The sequence below is a fragment of the Ochotona princeps genome, chromosome 7 (genome assembly GCF_030435755.1).
Source record: "Ochotona princeps isolate mOchPri1 chromosome 7, mOchPri1.hap1, whole genome shotgun sequence".
Taxonomy (NCBI): domain Eukaryota; kingdom Metazoa; phylum Chordata; class Mammalia; order Lagomorpha; family Ochotonidae; genus Ochotona; species Ochotona princeps.
In genome coordinates, this window is record NC_080838.1 from 71,606,090 (window position 1) to 71,622,139 (window position 16,050).

The following is a 16,050-nucleotide window of genomic DNA, read 5'->3' on the forward strand; positions in this document are numbered from 1 at the left end:
TAGTTGGTCAAGAGGGACAATTTAAATCTATATTTGATGAATCCAATGGAAATTACTTGATGACATAGACACACTGGTTTCTTTTTGTATTTTTTAAATTATGTAGTGAGAGAGCTGCACATCCATATGGGCCTCTGATTAGACTAGGAAGAGTCAAGGTGTGGAGCAAGGTGGGTAAGATATGTGTTTCAACTCTTTTTATTCTCCTGGACCTGCAGTGGGAGACAGTGAAGGGAGAGGAGGTCCCCTGTTGTCAAATTATATCACTGTCAGGGGATGGAGATGGTTTTGCTGTTGCCTTAGAGATATCAATGTGGGAAAGAATGTTGCAAGGGTATTACTTGTGTGGTCTTGATAGTTCTGAGAAGTTGTCAACTTTGTTGCACCAGAGGTTGAGAAGAAAATCTAAGGTCTACTGGCTGACTATATCCGCAGACCTAGGTGCTTGCTGCAAAGTTCCGCTCAAGTGTTGTTCAACTTGTTGTGCTTTCTATCTTTTGATGAGGTGTGTGAAATCCCCTGTTGATGCCCACTATTTCCCAACTCCGGACCCCGAGAACGAGGACCCAGCATGCCAGGACCACAGCCGCAAGGCAGTGAGGGGTCCCTGGCTATTTCTCAGGCCCAAGCGCTACCGCCTGCCTCCGGGTAAGCCCGCCATGAGGGAATCTCCTGACCGGGGCTAGAGGGCTAGCTCCACCCCTTGGCCATAAGCTAGAGGTGGGCGAGTGGGGGAGGGACCGGAACCTTGCTGGCCTGGGGACAACATCTTCCTCCTAGGTAACTATCCCTCTGATTAACACTAAAGCAAGATGGGGGGGATTGCTAAACAGAAACGCATATGCCAGTATTTATCTGGGCTGGGTAGGGGGCTGGTCGGGTCAAATTGGGCTTCAAAAAGCATCAATAATTTCCAGAGTTTAATGAGAGGCGGGACAGACTGAACAAGACTGTGATAATGTTTTTATGTCAGTCTGATTGCTCCCAAATAATCTCTTTCCACTAGTAGAATTCATCACGTGCTCATGAAGCAGACGATGGCATCATTTTTCCCAAAAGACTTCTGTGTTTCCTTTTATTAAGCATGTGTTGGTTACTCAGCGGCGCATTATTTTATCAGGGTGCTATACTCTGTTGTTGATGTTGTTGTTGTTGTTGTGATAGATGTGGCTGTTATGAACTGATGTCAATCCAGGAAACAGTAATATTATTTCAACCCCAAACAGCCTGTATCTCATGCAATAAGACATTGTGAAGTAACCAATGAACCAACAATCGATATGAGTCAGAATGCTTATGATCTACATTAAGAAATGTAAAACCTAATAAACTTGTAAGGCCCTATGATACTTGGAAATGGGGAGGGAGAGCAGAGAAATCTTACACCACCCCAGTAGGTGTGAGGAAGGCGGGAGAAGGATAACCCAGCAGGATCATAACTGGTAACTCAGAGACAGCAGACTCGAGTCAGCATTAGACAATAGCAAAACTACAAAGACGTGGGGGGAATCAGGAGCAATCCTAACAACCTCTTAACAGGAGGTCATACACATAGAGCAGCGGGGGACCCTAGAGTGGAGCAGAGGGACAGGAGGAGGCTTGTATCCCAACCCTGAAGACTCCCGGAGCCTCACCAAGGACTTTCAGTACGACCACCGAGGACTACATCCCTACTGCCAAGGAGACCATGGGGGAAAAGGAGTGCCTTCAGAGGCCAAAAACTCTGAGGTCACCCATCCCCATTTGGACCTACAATGTGGGATGGAAGAAGCCCAATTCCTGCCTTGCAGGATCCAGGGTCATCAGAACGACAACCAGGATCCCTGAGTGGTCCGCAGAAACAGAAGAACAGTAAACTTCCTTCAGAACTAGGGAGAAGAGCTTTCTCTGGCCCTTGCTGGCTTCCAACTTTGGGTCCCCACCCTCTTTTGTAAGGACCATCAGGATTGCTCCAGAACCCCTCATAACAAACAAACATATGAACAAACAAACTAGAATAGATAGACAGAGAACAACTAGGAATACTTAGAAACAGACAGGAAGTGGCCAGCCGGGATGCACTTATAACTCACTGGGTGGGACACAAAGATTAGTTACTCCTCTCTGGGGTGTTGAGGATTTCTCTGCACACCCCTCCCAAAAACGCTCACCTAACCTGTTGACATTGGAACTGTTAAAGTGATAGAGTTAGACTACCCGAAAAACAACCAGGTTTAACAAAATCATGCTTCAATGCTATAAAATGCTAAATACTAACATTGAAATAGACAAGAGACAGCTGAATAGCAATCTATAGCCATTTTAAGGTATATGGAACATGGTTGAATATAAACCAAAACTGAAATGTCTATGAGGAAGTCACAGGTTTTGGTCGAGAACCTGCATTTCCCTAGTAACATATTGGTTAATCAATACCACGCCAATTAATGCCATAATGTTGTAAATGGTTGTAACTATTATGTTGGGTTTTTTACTTGATTGGGATGATACTCTGCTGGTTCCACCTTCAGACCAGAGATGGTCTCACCAAGAAGCCATTGAAATTACCAGGACAATAAGATGCTGGACTTTATGATTGGTCAAAACCTCCAATGAAAGAATCTCAACTGAATTTGAACTATGGAAATGCAACAAGGTGGAGCAATCCGCCGTGGTGGGGGGGGGAGGGTTTGGGGAGGGGCGGGGGGAATTCCAGTGCATAAAAAAAAATGTGTCACATAATGCAATGAAATTAATAAATAAAAAATAATAAATAAAGAAAGAAAGAAAGAAAAGAAAAAAAAATAAATTCCCTTTTGGCTTAGAAGAGCTCATTGTGTTGTTTTTCAAAGACACTCTGTAACAGAGTAAGTTCTATGAAGTTATATATAATCAGTCAGTGAGTATCACTGAGAATATTTGAACTCAATTTGGCATACTACCAATTAAATCAGCTTGGAACCTCTTGTTACTTCTTCTATTTTATATCTTCATCATGAATGATCACAAATTTTGCAAAATTTATGACGTTTCAACACTTGTAAAGGCCTAAGTCTGTGTAACAGAGAACAATTTGACAAGAAAAACATGAAACATCCACTTTTCATATAGTAGCAGGTACATCTCCATAAACAAGCTCCCAGACAAAATAACTACTCAGAGTTATTGAAAAGCACAGCATTGGATAGGTGTTTGAGTTTTCCTAAGGACACAGCAAATAGAAAAATGAAACATGTTCAAAGTGCTCATAAAAACAGTGAGGGCCTGTGGCAGTTAGATGTGACCCACTCACTTTCTCCCTACACAGGCGAGTGTCAGGGAAACCTCAGTGTACTTAGATGTTGCCTAGACCATCAGACTTCTGGCCACAACTTCGGGTTGAAAGGTATGATATTAGTTATTATCCCTTTCAGCCAGGTTGAAGGTATGACTGCTCTGTTTTTGGAGTAATCCCAGAAAGCCATGCTATGAATTACACTGGCTGAAACACAGACAGGTCACACTTAGAAGGATATCCCTTCTTCTGTCTAGCCAGTGCCCTAACACAGCTTTAGTTGTAACATAATGTATGTCCAGCTACAAAAGTGTCATTTTTCAGATCCACTCCTAGGCTCCTGGTTCCATGATGGCAGAGGCTAAAGACCTCCTCCTGCATTAGGGATATCACTCACAGGGTGAATGCACATGAAATACCCACAAACAATAACCGTGCAAAAACAAAATAAATTATTATTTTCCAAGGACTGGTGTAGTCAAAATGGATCTAGTGTGGGAGACATAAAAGTAGAAGATGCAAGTATTCTGCTAGGATTATTTTTTAAATTTTATTTTGATTTTGATTGAAAAGCAGAGTGATAAACTTTCCATCCACTGTTTCACTCTTCAGATGCCAAAAACAATGAATTTTGGGTTGGCCAAGGCAAAGACTTGGGAAATGAATCTGAGTCTCCCACATGACTGTGAGGAACTCAACCCTATGAAACATCACATGCTTCTTTCAAAGGTATGCTTTAGCAGGAAGCTGGATCAAACCAAAGCCAGTGCTTGAACCAGGAAATATGACACAGGATGTGGGCTTGTCTTATCGTGTCTTAAATTCTGTACAAAATGTTTGTCCCCAGAGCTTTTAAAAAAAAATAATTAAATCTTATAAGCTGATAGTGATGGTGTTTCTACATTGATATGAATATGTAGTATGGCACTGACATGTGCACTTGGAGTTGGTGAGTTTAAATTTTTTTTGTACGTGAATTACATTTTATCAAATTTAAAAATACTTTGTTACACCAACTGTGCAAGAAATATGGAAAAGCCATACAGATACTTTATTTCTACCTTTCTGTCATGCCATATCCTCTCATTTGTCACTGCTCTTGGCTCTGTTATAAGTGGACATGGACTTCCTTAGAGAGCCGCTCAATCCTTCATTTGTGGTTAGAATGCTCTACCCTCTGATGGGTAGAGCCCATCTGAATTCCAACTGAACCTTTACCGTATGCTTTAACATTAATGGAAAACCTTTCCATAACATCTGACATATTCATAAATCATTGTATATTCATTTTATTTTGACCTATCAAAGTCTAAATAATGTGCTCTTGCATTCATACAAGCTCAGCTTCAAAGTTATGCAAAGCAGACCTCTACATTATCAATGAAAAGCATGATTAACTAATACTTCACTGTAAAATCATCCCATCTCGCTTTATTAGATAGTTGAACCAAAAATCAAAATAAAGCATGGACAGCATACGTTTTACCCTCTCCATGTCACTTGACCACACAAGTTACACAGAGTTATGGAGACAGAGGAAAGGGCAATAATGCAGTCTCCTTTTCCATAGTGTACCCAGGAGTCTCTCTCACACGTGGGCTGATGATCCTGGCTTAGGTAAAAATACTTGTTGGAAAAATAAAAACCTACTTGCTCACATAAACACAAGACCAGTTTTTCATGATTTATTCTCCTGCCATCCCAGCCCATAGCTCTAAGCGTTCATATGAAGTAATTACTTTGACTAGAATAAGTTATATTTTAACTTTAAGTTTGTTTATAAATATAAGCACAAGTAGCCCCAAAAAAGGGACAGCAGTTGGAGAAGAAGCAGTGACTTCACCAGAATGTCCCTGAAACACGTTTCAGTTCTGCTGCTGCTGCTACAGCTGAGCTGTTGCTTCAGATCTGGGAGTTGTGGAAAGGTGCTGGTGTGGCCTATGGAGTACAGTCTGTGGCTGAATTTAAATGTAATCGTAGATGAACTTGTCCGGAGAGGTCATGAGGTGATCGTTCTGAACCATAGCGCTTCAATTTTCGTTGACTCTGGCATAACAACTACTAGTAAATTTGAAACTTTTCCTATTGATGCCACTAAAGAGGACCTGGAAATGTTTTATATACAACTTGTTAATACATGGACAAATGCACTGCAGGACTCATATTGGGAATATCTTCCAGTGTTGTAAAAACTTCTTTTTTCAGGATATTCTGATGCTTGTGAAGATCTCTGTAAAGCAGCAGTTTTGAACAAGAAACTCATGAGAAAACTACAGGAATCAAAGTTTGATATCCTTATTTCAGATGCTTTTGGTCCATGTGGTGAACTGTTGGCAGAGCTGCTTAAAATCCCCTTTGTGTACAGTCTTCGCTTCTCTCCTGGCTACACTATGGAAAAGCACAGTGGAGGACTTTCATTGCCTCCTTCCTATGTCCCTATGATGCTGTCTGATATAAGTGGCCAAATGACATTCATGGAGGGGGTAAAAAATATGCTGTTCATGCTTTATTTTGACTTTTGGTTTCAAACATTTAATGAGAAGAGATGGGACCAGTTTTGCAGTGAAGTATTAGGTAAGTCATGGTTTTCATTGGCAATGTGGGGATCTAACTTTCCTGTGACTTTGAAGCTGATCTTGTATGAATGAGAAAGCAGAACAATCAGCCACTTATAGGTCAAAATAGAAGAAAAATACATACTACTGCAATAATGTGTGTGATATCAGTGAGGGGAGGAGACTTAGCAATGAGGGGAAACCCAGAGTCCATCGGACTATATTGCAAAATAATTTTCATTACATTAATAATAATACAATTAAAATGATAATACACAATGATGTATGAATGTGTCAGATGTTATGGAAACATTTTACATCAATGTAAAGGTTTTAATTTTTGGTTATTAGTTTGTGGTCCTTCCTAGCATACATGTTTATCACTATTTCTTGTGACATATAAAGTCAGAAGACACTAAGATGAATGTAGACATGATAATTAACACGCTGTGTGCTCAAGCCCACCTACCTACCTAGGGAATCCTGGAAAATTGCTTTCCCTAGTCTATATGAGCATCCTTACCTGAAAATTATTTGTCCATCTAACCTTCAGAATTCAATCATTTTTGAGAAACACCATGTTTTGCAAACTGAAAAATCTGTTGTTTGAGGTTTGTATTGGGTCTCTATTACTTCATTAAAACTTTGTAATATCTTCTTGAAAATTTGACATTTAATTGAATTTTTGCCAAAGTGGGTCAAAACTAAGAGTGAATATTAACAGATATTTTTACAACTCGTAAAAATCTTTCAAGTTACAGTTATAATTTTCATGTATAATGTTCTGTGCAAATAAATATGACTATGTTGCTAATGTGAGCCAAAATAACAGTGAGATCAAGGAATGCAGTCATAGCTTTAAAAATCATAGTTTGGGGAATGAATTGTGTCATAGTGAGTTAAGTGAACATTTGCAATTGATTCGGTTAGTGTGCTTGATCTAACTGCACATCTAAGTGGTAGGCGGTAGATAATAATCCAAGTATTTGGGTTCTCTGTGTCCTTTTTGAGAGCCCAACAAGCGTTTACTGGTTCTTGGCAGAGTGGCCTTGCCTTTGATGATGCAACCACTTGGGGACTGTGCGAGCAGATAGATTTCTCCTCCTCTTTCTCTGTCTCTCTATTTCTTCTAATGTGAACAAATATTTTTTTTTTTTAAAAAAAAGAAGGACTAGAAAGAGACTGAATGGGGGGATGATGAAGGTAAGGGGAATGTTGGCAAAGGTAACGGGAGATAGAAGTAACCTCACGGTTTACTCGGTACTTTGTAGAAACTGACTAATTATTCCTAGGAAAGCTTTATGCAAAGTTTGATCAATTCTGACTCTAAAATATTTGTTTACATTCTCACTGGATTTCTTTTGGTAATTTTATAGAGAAAACTAGGATCATCAAATTCCAATACAGACTGTTTAATTGAGAATGGTTGTGAATATACTGACTGAGGTGACATTAGAGACATACATCTTTGTGTTGCACTTACATATATCTAATACGTGAACAAAGTGTAAAGTGTACTTGTAATTTTGCGTGGATATATATACTTGCTTTATGACTGCACAGGCCATTTTGTACATCACATCAGTATCACTTCAGCATTTCTCAGAACATTCATATGACAGTTCTCTCTCTTTTCTGCCTTCCCTTTTTCTTTTTCAGGAAGACCTGTTAAATTCTTGGAGACAGTGGGGAAAGCTGACATGTGATTCATTCGAAGCTAATTGGGATTTGAAATTTCATCACTCAACCTTACCAAATGTCCATTATGTTGGAGGGCTCCATTGTAAACCTGCTAAACCTCTGCCCAAGGCAAGTATGTTCCTGTTTGCTTTGCTTATTTTGCATTTTATTAAAAATGCCCTTTCAGTATATATTTAGCATTTTTTAATCTCAGGGAGTATAAGTTATGAAAAGTGAAATAAAGTGGCCTGCCAACTAGAAGCACATGTCTTTTTATGCAATCACAGGTCTCCAGATTATATCTTTGAGACATAATGGGTCATCTAGCAAATTTGGATAAAAAATTAAAAATAACAAAAAAATCGAGCAAAATTTAGTATGGGAGAATGAAGTTGAATATAGAGACTGACTGCTCTTGTGACAAAAGGAAGAAGTTATGATACCTGATGAAGGTATTGGAGAGAGAACCTTGGTCAAGATGACCTGGAAGAGCTATGACAGAATGATTTAGTAAGCCTATGAGCTCTGTCCTTTCACATTAGTGAAAATTAAAAGAAAAGACCTTCACGATGCAGACTCTTGTCAATCTACTCACAGCCAGGACTGAGGAAGGAAGCATCATTCAGAAGGTTGTTGCAAGCATTCAGGCACAGGGAACACAGCGTTATGCTCTTGCAGCTAATACATCATTTGCCTTACCATATCCCACATTGGTATCAGACAAATTGTATCCCGCTTCGTATTCTTCTCCCTGCTATTAACCTGGGAAGGCAATGGAAGATGCTCTGAATGTTTGTTTCCCTACCACCCATACGGCAGACCCTCTTGAAGTTCATGATTCTTGTCTCCATCTGGGAGAGCCTGGCTGTTGCAGCCATTTGGAAAGTGAGGCTGGAGACAGATGCTCAGTCTCACTAGGCCCCTTTCCTAACTGTGATGCATGTGACTTTTAAATAATTCATGAATAAGACTTTAAAACACAGAATTCAGGCATTGATGACAATCGCCCTTGAACACCCAGACATGATTATTCCTCATGGTGTAACATGTGAGAAGTATAGTCAATAGAAAAAAATCTTTAAAATGGAAATGTCTTTGAAATGAAAAGAAAATCATTTCTACATTACAGTGCTTTTCATATTAGCCAAGGAATAGATACCATCTATGTCTCCACCCACTGATAAATAGGTAAAAGAAACCATGATACACACAACGCAGTGCAGTATCATTTGGCCATAAGAAGGATAGACTCTTGTCATGTCTACAACATCAATTGTTCTGGAAGTTATTTTGATCTCACAGAAGTTCAGAGAATAATGAGGATTACCACAAGTGGGAGATTAAGGGGCTAGCTGGGATAGATAAAGATTGACGAACAAGCACTAAGCACTATAAATATGTATAATTTTTGTGTCAACTGAAGTGAAAGCAAATAAACACAACAAAATGTCCCTGGAACCTAGCAACACAAAATTAATGGTTACTCTTGAGATTGTTAATTATTTTAGTAGTACCAATACCCTAAGATGTGCCAGTTTTGAAATGTAGTTTACTATGAACTGGATTTCCAACAGATCCAAATTACCTCTCCAAAGTTATAGAGAACAAAATTGCTAAAGATTTATTTAAAATTAAATATATATGCTTTGGCAAAAAAGATGTACAAGATCCAGTGTCAAGTTTTGCTTTATGTGTTGAGGCTCCTCAGCAAAATTCTAGCTTAAAAGAAAGCCTATTCTTCAACAATGTGGACTAGTGACCCCACAGATTTGCAGCCAAATCCACTCACTGTCAACACAGCATTACCTCATTGCTCACTAGATCCCCAGGCTGAGATCCAACATAGAAGTAGTGGCTTCACTGCAGAGCTACTGTTTTCTGAGTTTTGCTGAGGAACCTTGGGGAATTTGGTTTTAGTATCATTACCTGTTTGAAGATGAATACAGGGAAAATGTTCAGTGCATTTGGAATGAAGAATTTATCATTCTTACATGGTATGTCTGAGAAGGACCTCTCATGTTATGGTTACAGCAGAATTCTTTCAGCAAATAGAATGACACTTTTATGAAGAAATAAAACGTATTAAATTCACATCACATTTTAAGATGAATAAACCATACTTCAAAGGGTCATGAAAAATGAAGTTAAAATCTTGCTTTGCTAAAAAAAATTAAAATGCACGAGAAGAATCTTCAAAAAGCTCATGGGGAAAAATCTTGCATAGATTAAAAAAAGTACCAAATGAACTTATTTTAAATTTCATTCTTTTCTATACAATTTAAAAAATTATCTTGTTATATAGAAAGTGAAGATTTTTACATCTGTAATGTATGACATACTAAAAGATGCTCTTTTCCACTTCCAAATAGCTGTCACAAAAAGGTGAGATTTTATTACATGTTATATTATAGTATCAATTTTTTGTATACAGTTTTAGACTCTAGGATAATTTTCTCAGATTCGAATGCCAGGTTAATATGGGTGAAAGTGTGATACCATAAGTCTATGCTGCCATGTCTTCTTAGTTTGTATAATAAAGGGTCAGGAGAACTAAGTCAAAGTCTTAAGAACAAAGAAATCCAGTAGGTTGGGTCATGCCATAATGGTGATATTTGTAATAATATTATTTGTATTATTACAAATATCACCATTAGAATCCAACACAATGATCGCAAAGTAGTCTGACTTCATATTCAATGATAATAATATCTTTATTCACCATTACTTGATTTTCCATAAATTATCAGATTCTCAGATAATCTATATTTTTTATTTAAGACATACATGTGAGAAATGACAAGTATTAAAATTGTTTATAGCTTGGCTACATAAAAAACTAATATGAAAATATACATGGCAAAACAATGCATGCAAATCAGTATATAAAATATGTATTTCCAAAAGTAAAGATTGAAAAACAGCAAAATAGCAAGTATTATTTTAAAAATGATGAAACTATATATTTATGTGTTTGAAACACACTACACTTTTTTTAAATCAAAGAGTCATTAGTCAAAAAAGAAAACTTGTTGTAAAGGGTGGGGCAAAGAAGATAAATCGTTTAAAATTATATTTTTCTGATGCATTGAAAAGGAAATGTGATTTATGATTAAATATTTTTTAGTGTATATCATTGAATGCATGAACTTTTGTAAGAAACAAAATTTCAGGACTTGATTGGCACAACAATGTGATTGCATGTTACACTACCACCTGTACATTTAAAAGTGAGAAGTGGAGCATTTTGTATTGTATATACTATAGCTACTACTCCAATCTTTCCTCCTGACTCAATATTCTTCCATATGTTATTTGTACCAAGTCTTTCATTAGTGTGTGCTGTGCTGTTGCTATTTTGTGATGGAGCTAATTCCTTCTTCACAGGACATGGAAGACTTTGTGCAGAGCTCTGGGGAAGAGGGAGTCGTGGTGTTTTCTCTGGGCTTAATGGTCAGTAACATGACAGAAGAGAGGGCCAATGTGATTGCATCAGCCCTTGCCCAGCTTCCACAAAAGGTCAGAAAAGGTGCTTCATGGTGGGAGGTACTGAAGTGTGTGATCAACTCTGGGCAGAGTCTGATTTCACAAACTTCTTGTATGAAAAGTAAACCATTAAGATAGCTCCTTTTATCCTCAGATACTAATTTAAGAATAGATATTTCAAAGATGCTAAAACAGTACCGAAAGCTCCTGTTTTCAAATAATTTGATAACTTTGATTTAAAAATATACTTACTAGGCACAGTAAATGTTTTATTATTATCCATATTATGCAATTCTCTGAAATCACCAAATTTGGCATATTCTTTGCTCTTTTCCCTTCCAGCACTATCACAGCTATTGTATACACAAAACATATGACTAGAAAGTATTTAAAATTTAGTTACAAAATGTCTCTGCAGAATGAATATATAAGTGGGTCTTGAAGAAATTCTGACATGCTTCATCCAGTTAAGGTTTTCTTTGTAATGTCAGTATGTTTTTCCCCTAACTTGGAAATATGTTGGAGTGTTAATCACAAACATATATAGAGAAAGGAGGACCAAGTCTCACCAATCCTGAGTTTAGGTTGTCATTCACTTAGGTGCACAGACTTAGCACAAGAGAAAAGCCTAACCTGTCCTATGAGACTGGACTTTTGTCAGTGTCTAAATCAAGCACACATGACATGTAGATCAAAGTGTGAAGCAGCGTTCACACCTCTATTGAGACCCTGGGCAACATAAAATGTGGCTTCTCAGGGATTGGTTTCTAACCTGTCATATTCACACTTTTTCTGAATTGAGGAGGGAAAAAGTAATAAAAGGAATCAGAGGCAGGGATGACATGGAAAGAGGTTCAGATGATCCCAACTCCATAAAATAGATAGGGACAAATTCTCCAAGGTATGCATAATAAATGTTATCTTTGGACATTTATAAACTAGTTTCTTAATCTGTTAAAGGCTTGCAATAATGACTCAATTGGTTATTTTGATTATTACTTAACCTGTTAACTTTATTTTATTTATTTACTTTATTTATTTATTTTCAATCTTGACATAATTAGGGTAAAAAGGTTCAAGTGCTACAGGAAGATGGGCAAGACAATTAGCTCCATATTGCTTCCTTAATATATCTGATGTAAAAGAGTATTTTAAGGGAGAAGCCCCACCCAGTCTCCCACCCACCCCAGGTACCAGATGTGGGGCATGCGCCGAGGATCTTGCTCAAGTGGTTTTGATAGTTCAACAGTTCTGAATTGCTGCAACTCTCACTACTCCAAGCATAATGAGGTCGTTGAAGAATCCACTGATTGATATAGTCCATCACAGAGTCTCCATTTGCCCAGTATTTTCATTGCCAACATATAGCTGAGGTGATTGACTTGCTCTGTCCTGTCTTTTGAGAGTGAGGGTTCTGAGTCCGGCAGTTTGATTGGGGGATCCCCAAAGAAACTTTGTCTGAGGTGTTCCCAGACCAGATTCTTGTATGTACTAGCAAGCACAGGGCCAGGCACAGTCCATCACCCCGATCAGCTGGTGGTTGCAATTGCTAGGTTGGTTCTGTTTCCATCCCTGTCTTCCACTGGCACCAATGGGTGTTTACAGTCCAGCCTGGTTCTGCCCAGCACATACTCGGCCCTCACATAAACCAGTGTGGGCTGCAGCCTATTCAGAGCAACCCACAATAACCCCCACCAGGCGCGCCCCCTTCCCTGGTTTGCCAGTATGTGTGGCAGACTAATCCAGTCTGTCCCACATTCCCTTCTGCTCTCATACATGTCAATGGGTATTAAAACCTTGTTACATCTAACCAGCTCAACTATCCAGCCTTCACGGATGTTGTTGGGTGTCTGTCTAGCCACTCCAGTCCCACTGGCATACATTTGGCATAGGTTAGGGGCAGACCAGGCTGAATCAGTACACATCATCCACTGGCAAATCCCAACGCCAGAACAGAGTGTGGGTCGAGCCATGTTCGGTAGCGACAAAAACAGTGCACAACACGGAATGCCAAAGTGAGGTTGCCTGTGCCAGATGTGACCGCAACACCCAACCAGCACACATGAGAATCAGGAAGGGAGGGGGCAGAGCCGGCAGGGGAATAAGGGGTGGTTCCCTTGCTGGACAGCTACTCCCACTGGAGAGCATGAGCTGGGATGGGGGTAGACCAGACTAGGCAGGGCTACAACACCTGTGTGCCTCATGTGGACCAGATCAGGGAAAAACCAGGCTGGGCTGATTATTCCTACTGGTGCAATCTACAATTAGAGTTGGTGTGGGTTGTTTGGGCTTAGCCACAGCATCAGCTGGAGGAGCTGGCACTGGGGGCTAGTTCTGTCAAACCACAGAACCACCTGGAGAGTGCATAATTTGGGAGTGGGAGTGGCCTGGGAGGGAAATAGGGGGCTCCTCCCTCTTAGGTTACCACCTCCCATGGGAGGGCATGTTAACTTGATTTTATTAAAAAAACACATATATTCCAGCTTTTGAGAATTTCTTAGAAATTCCAAAGTCAATACTGTGCTTTAGTACTGAGCATAGTGATTGGGCATTGCAAGGCATGTTAATCATCTCTCTCATATTTTATAGTTTGTTGCAAGAGTTAAAAATCTGTTGAAGAAAAGTTCACAATGTCACAAGTTTGGATTACTTCCCACTGCTATGCTGCTTATGAACCTGTTTACCCTCTACTTTTAAAATATTTCCAACTCTAGCTATTCTGGTACTTTTAATTCCTTTGTAACGCAACTTCAAATTTTTTTTCTAGAAATTGTTCTCAAGACTTTGAAATGTCAAACAGGGTATATATATTTCTTAATAGGAATTAACTTGCTTCTCATACACATCTATCTGCTCTCATGGAATTGCTTTCTTGTTATTTAAAAGATGTCAAGTCCTAATGAAACTATGAAGAATGTATATATAATTATATAAACATTTAATTTAAAAAACCAAAATGCCTAGTATTAAATTTGGGAAATGATTCCAAAAAGTATATATTTTAAAAAATAAATATTTCATGGGTATTATGTTATTTGGTTTTTTTTTTTTTGGTGGTTATGCTTTTAATGGAGAAAAGTGTATCAATGCCAAGGAATGTCTTATATACTCATTAGCTTAGTGATTAAAGAAATTACATTTGGGTACAGTACAATGTGTTGGATTTCAAAGAAGAGACTACACATTTTTCTGCAACCTAAGGTATTGCAAAGGCTCAAGTTGTTTCAATACTACCTATATTGTAAAATATCTGGGGGAAATTAGCAAGAGTTTTTTTAGTTGTGTGTGGTAAAACTGCACAACAATGACATTTCCCCTAGAAGTATTTCCAATAACAGTTAAGTTAGGGGGCTAAGCTATCTCAGAGAATTTTACAATCTTGTAAATCCCATGTTTGTCCCAGAGAAACATTAAAGCATGTACATGATTTTAATGTTAAGAAAATAACAAATAGTTTCCATAAAGCTTCAGTAAACACTCCAAGGCACAAGTGTTGAAGTGGCCTGTTCACTGCCATGTCACTGCAGTGTGGTTTTGGAGGTACAGGAACGCTGTGCTTGTGGGCAGAGGGCATTGACTTTATCTATGTTTAAAAGCACCAGGTACCTAACTCAGCTTCCACTGACACAGACTGCACCAGTTATCTGCAGGATAGTGAATGATTCAAGGGCTGCATTTACGGCATATTTTGCCTTTCTGCTCTTAGTGCTGGCAGGTTTTAAGCCTATAGGCCTGTAGAGTATTTTCAAAGAGTGAAGACTACCCTGAAACTGGTTCTGAACAAAGAGCCTTTCTGAAAGCGCTCCTTGGGTATTTCAAGAACGGGTGGAGAAATGAATAAAGGGCCAGTCTGCAGAAGCTGACTTTCTCAAGTGAGGAAGGATCATGTAGAGCTGATAATCTAGATTAAAATGTTTGGGCAAGAACAGGGCAGGTAAGTCACTAGCTGTAGGGTAGGGCCATCAACAGATTACAGAAACATCTCACTTTTCAATGACAGCGTTTTAGTGTACTTCTAGTGATAACCCAGGTTAAGTTTTAAATCTCACAATTCCCCTTCCATTTGGCCTTCACTTACTTTCCCAAAGGACTTACGTACCAGTTTCTTTTGATCGGAAAGCATTTTCATGCAGATTTATGTCTGTCAGTGATTTGTCAACCAGGGAGCTCTGTCCCTTTATCGTCTCATTCTGTGCATTTCCCATTTCATTCTAAGATTTAAGCTTAATAATTTTATTAAAAATTCTTCAACCCTAGGTCATCCAAAAACCAGAGCTTTTGTAACTCACGGTGGAGCCAAAGGCATCTATGAGGCATACCTATGGTGGGTCTACCATGGCGTCCCTATGGTAGGTCTACCATGGCGTCCCTATGGTGGGTCTTCCTTTGTTTGCAGACCAACCTGATAACATTGCCCACATGACAGCTAAGGGAGCAGCTGTGAGACTGAACTGGAAAACCATGTCAAGTGCAGATTTGCTCAATGCCTTAAGGACAGTCATTCATGATCCTTTGTGAGTATTACTTTCGTTAAGACAGTGTTTACCCATAAGTTATCAGATGAAGGCCAAGAGGGTAGCAGTTGAGCCTAAGCAAGAACAAATGTTGAGCACTGATTTCCTTAAGGTTGGAAGGCAACTGTGTATTTTACCATAATTTCTCATTGGCTCTAATAGAAGTGTGTGTCAGAGATTTTTGGATAGTGCACAGATTGGGAGGCAGTGTATAAATTGAATGAGATGTGTCCCTGAAGATGGCCACAAGAGGACTAAAAGGATAAAAGAAAAAGGACTGGAGACTCGCAAGATGGACGACATAGGAGGAAGACTGTGAGGGAGCTCACAGACAGAGAGGGATAGAACGCGACAGAAGTGTAAGTGGAACAGCATAGAACTACAGGGAGAAGAACGTGAAGTTCCCTGGACAGTGTGGAGCCAAAAAAATCCACACAACTCTGAAGAGCAACCAGGGAAAAACAAAACAAAGGGCAGGGAAGACGACTTTCTGCTCCTGACCTGCTGAGTCACCTTTGAGTGCAGCCGCTGAAAGTCGACCCGCAGACGCTGTGGCCGTGAGGAC

The 16,050-nt window shown here is 39.1% G+C and overlaps 1 pseudogene; it reads left to right on the forward strand.

Annotated features, from left to right (window-relative positions):
- Window positions 1-5,086: 5,086 nt before the first annotated feature.
- LOC101526606 (UDP-glucuronosyltransferase 2B14-like) lies at window positions 5,087-15,489 on the forward strand (annotated as a pseudogene).
- The last annotated feature ends 561 nt before the right edge of the window (window positions 15,490-16,050 follow it).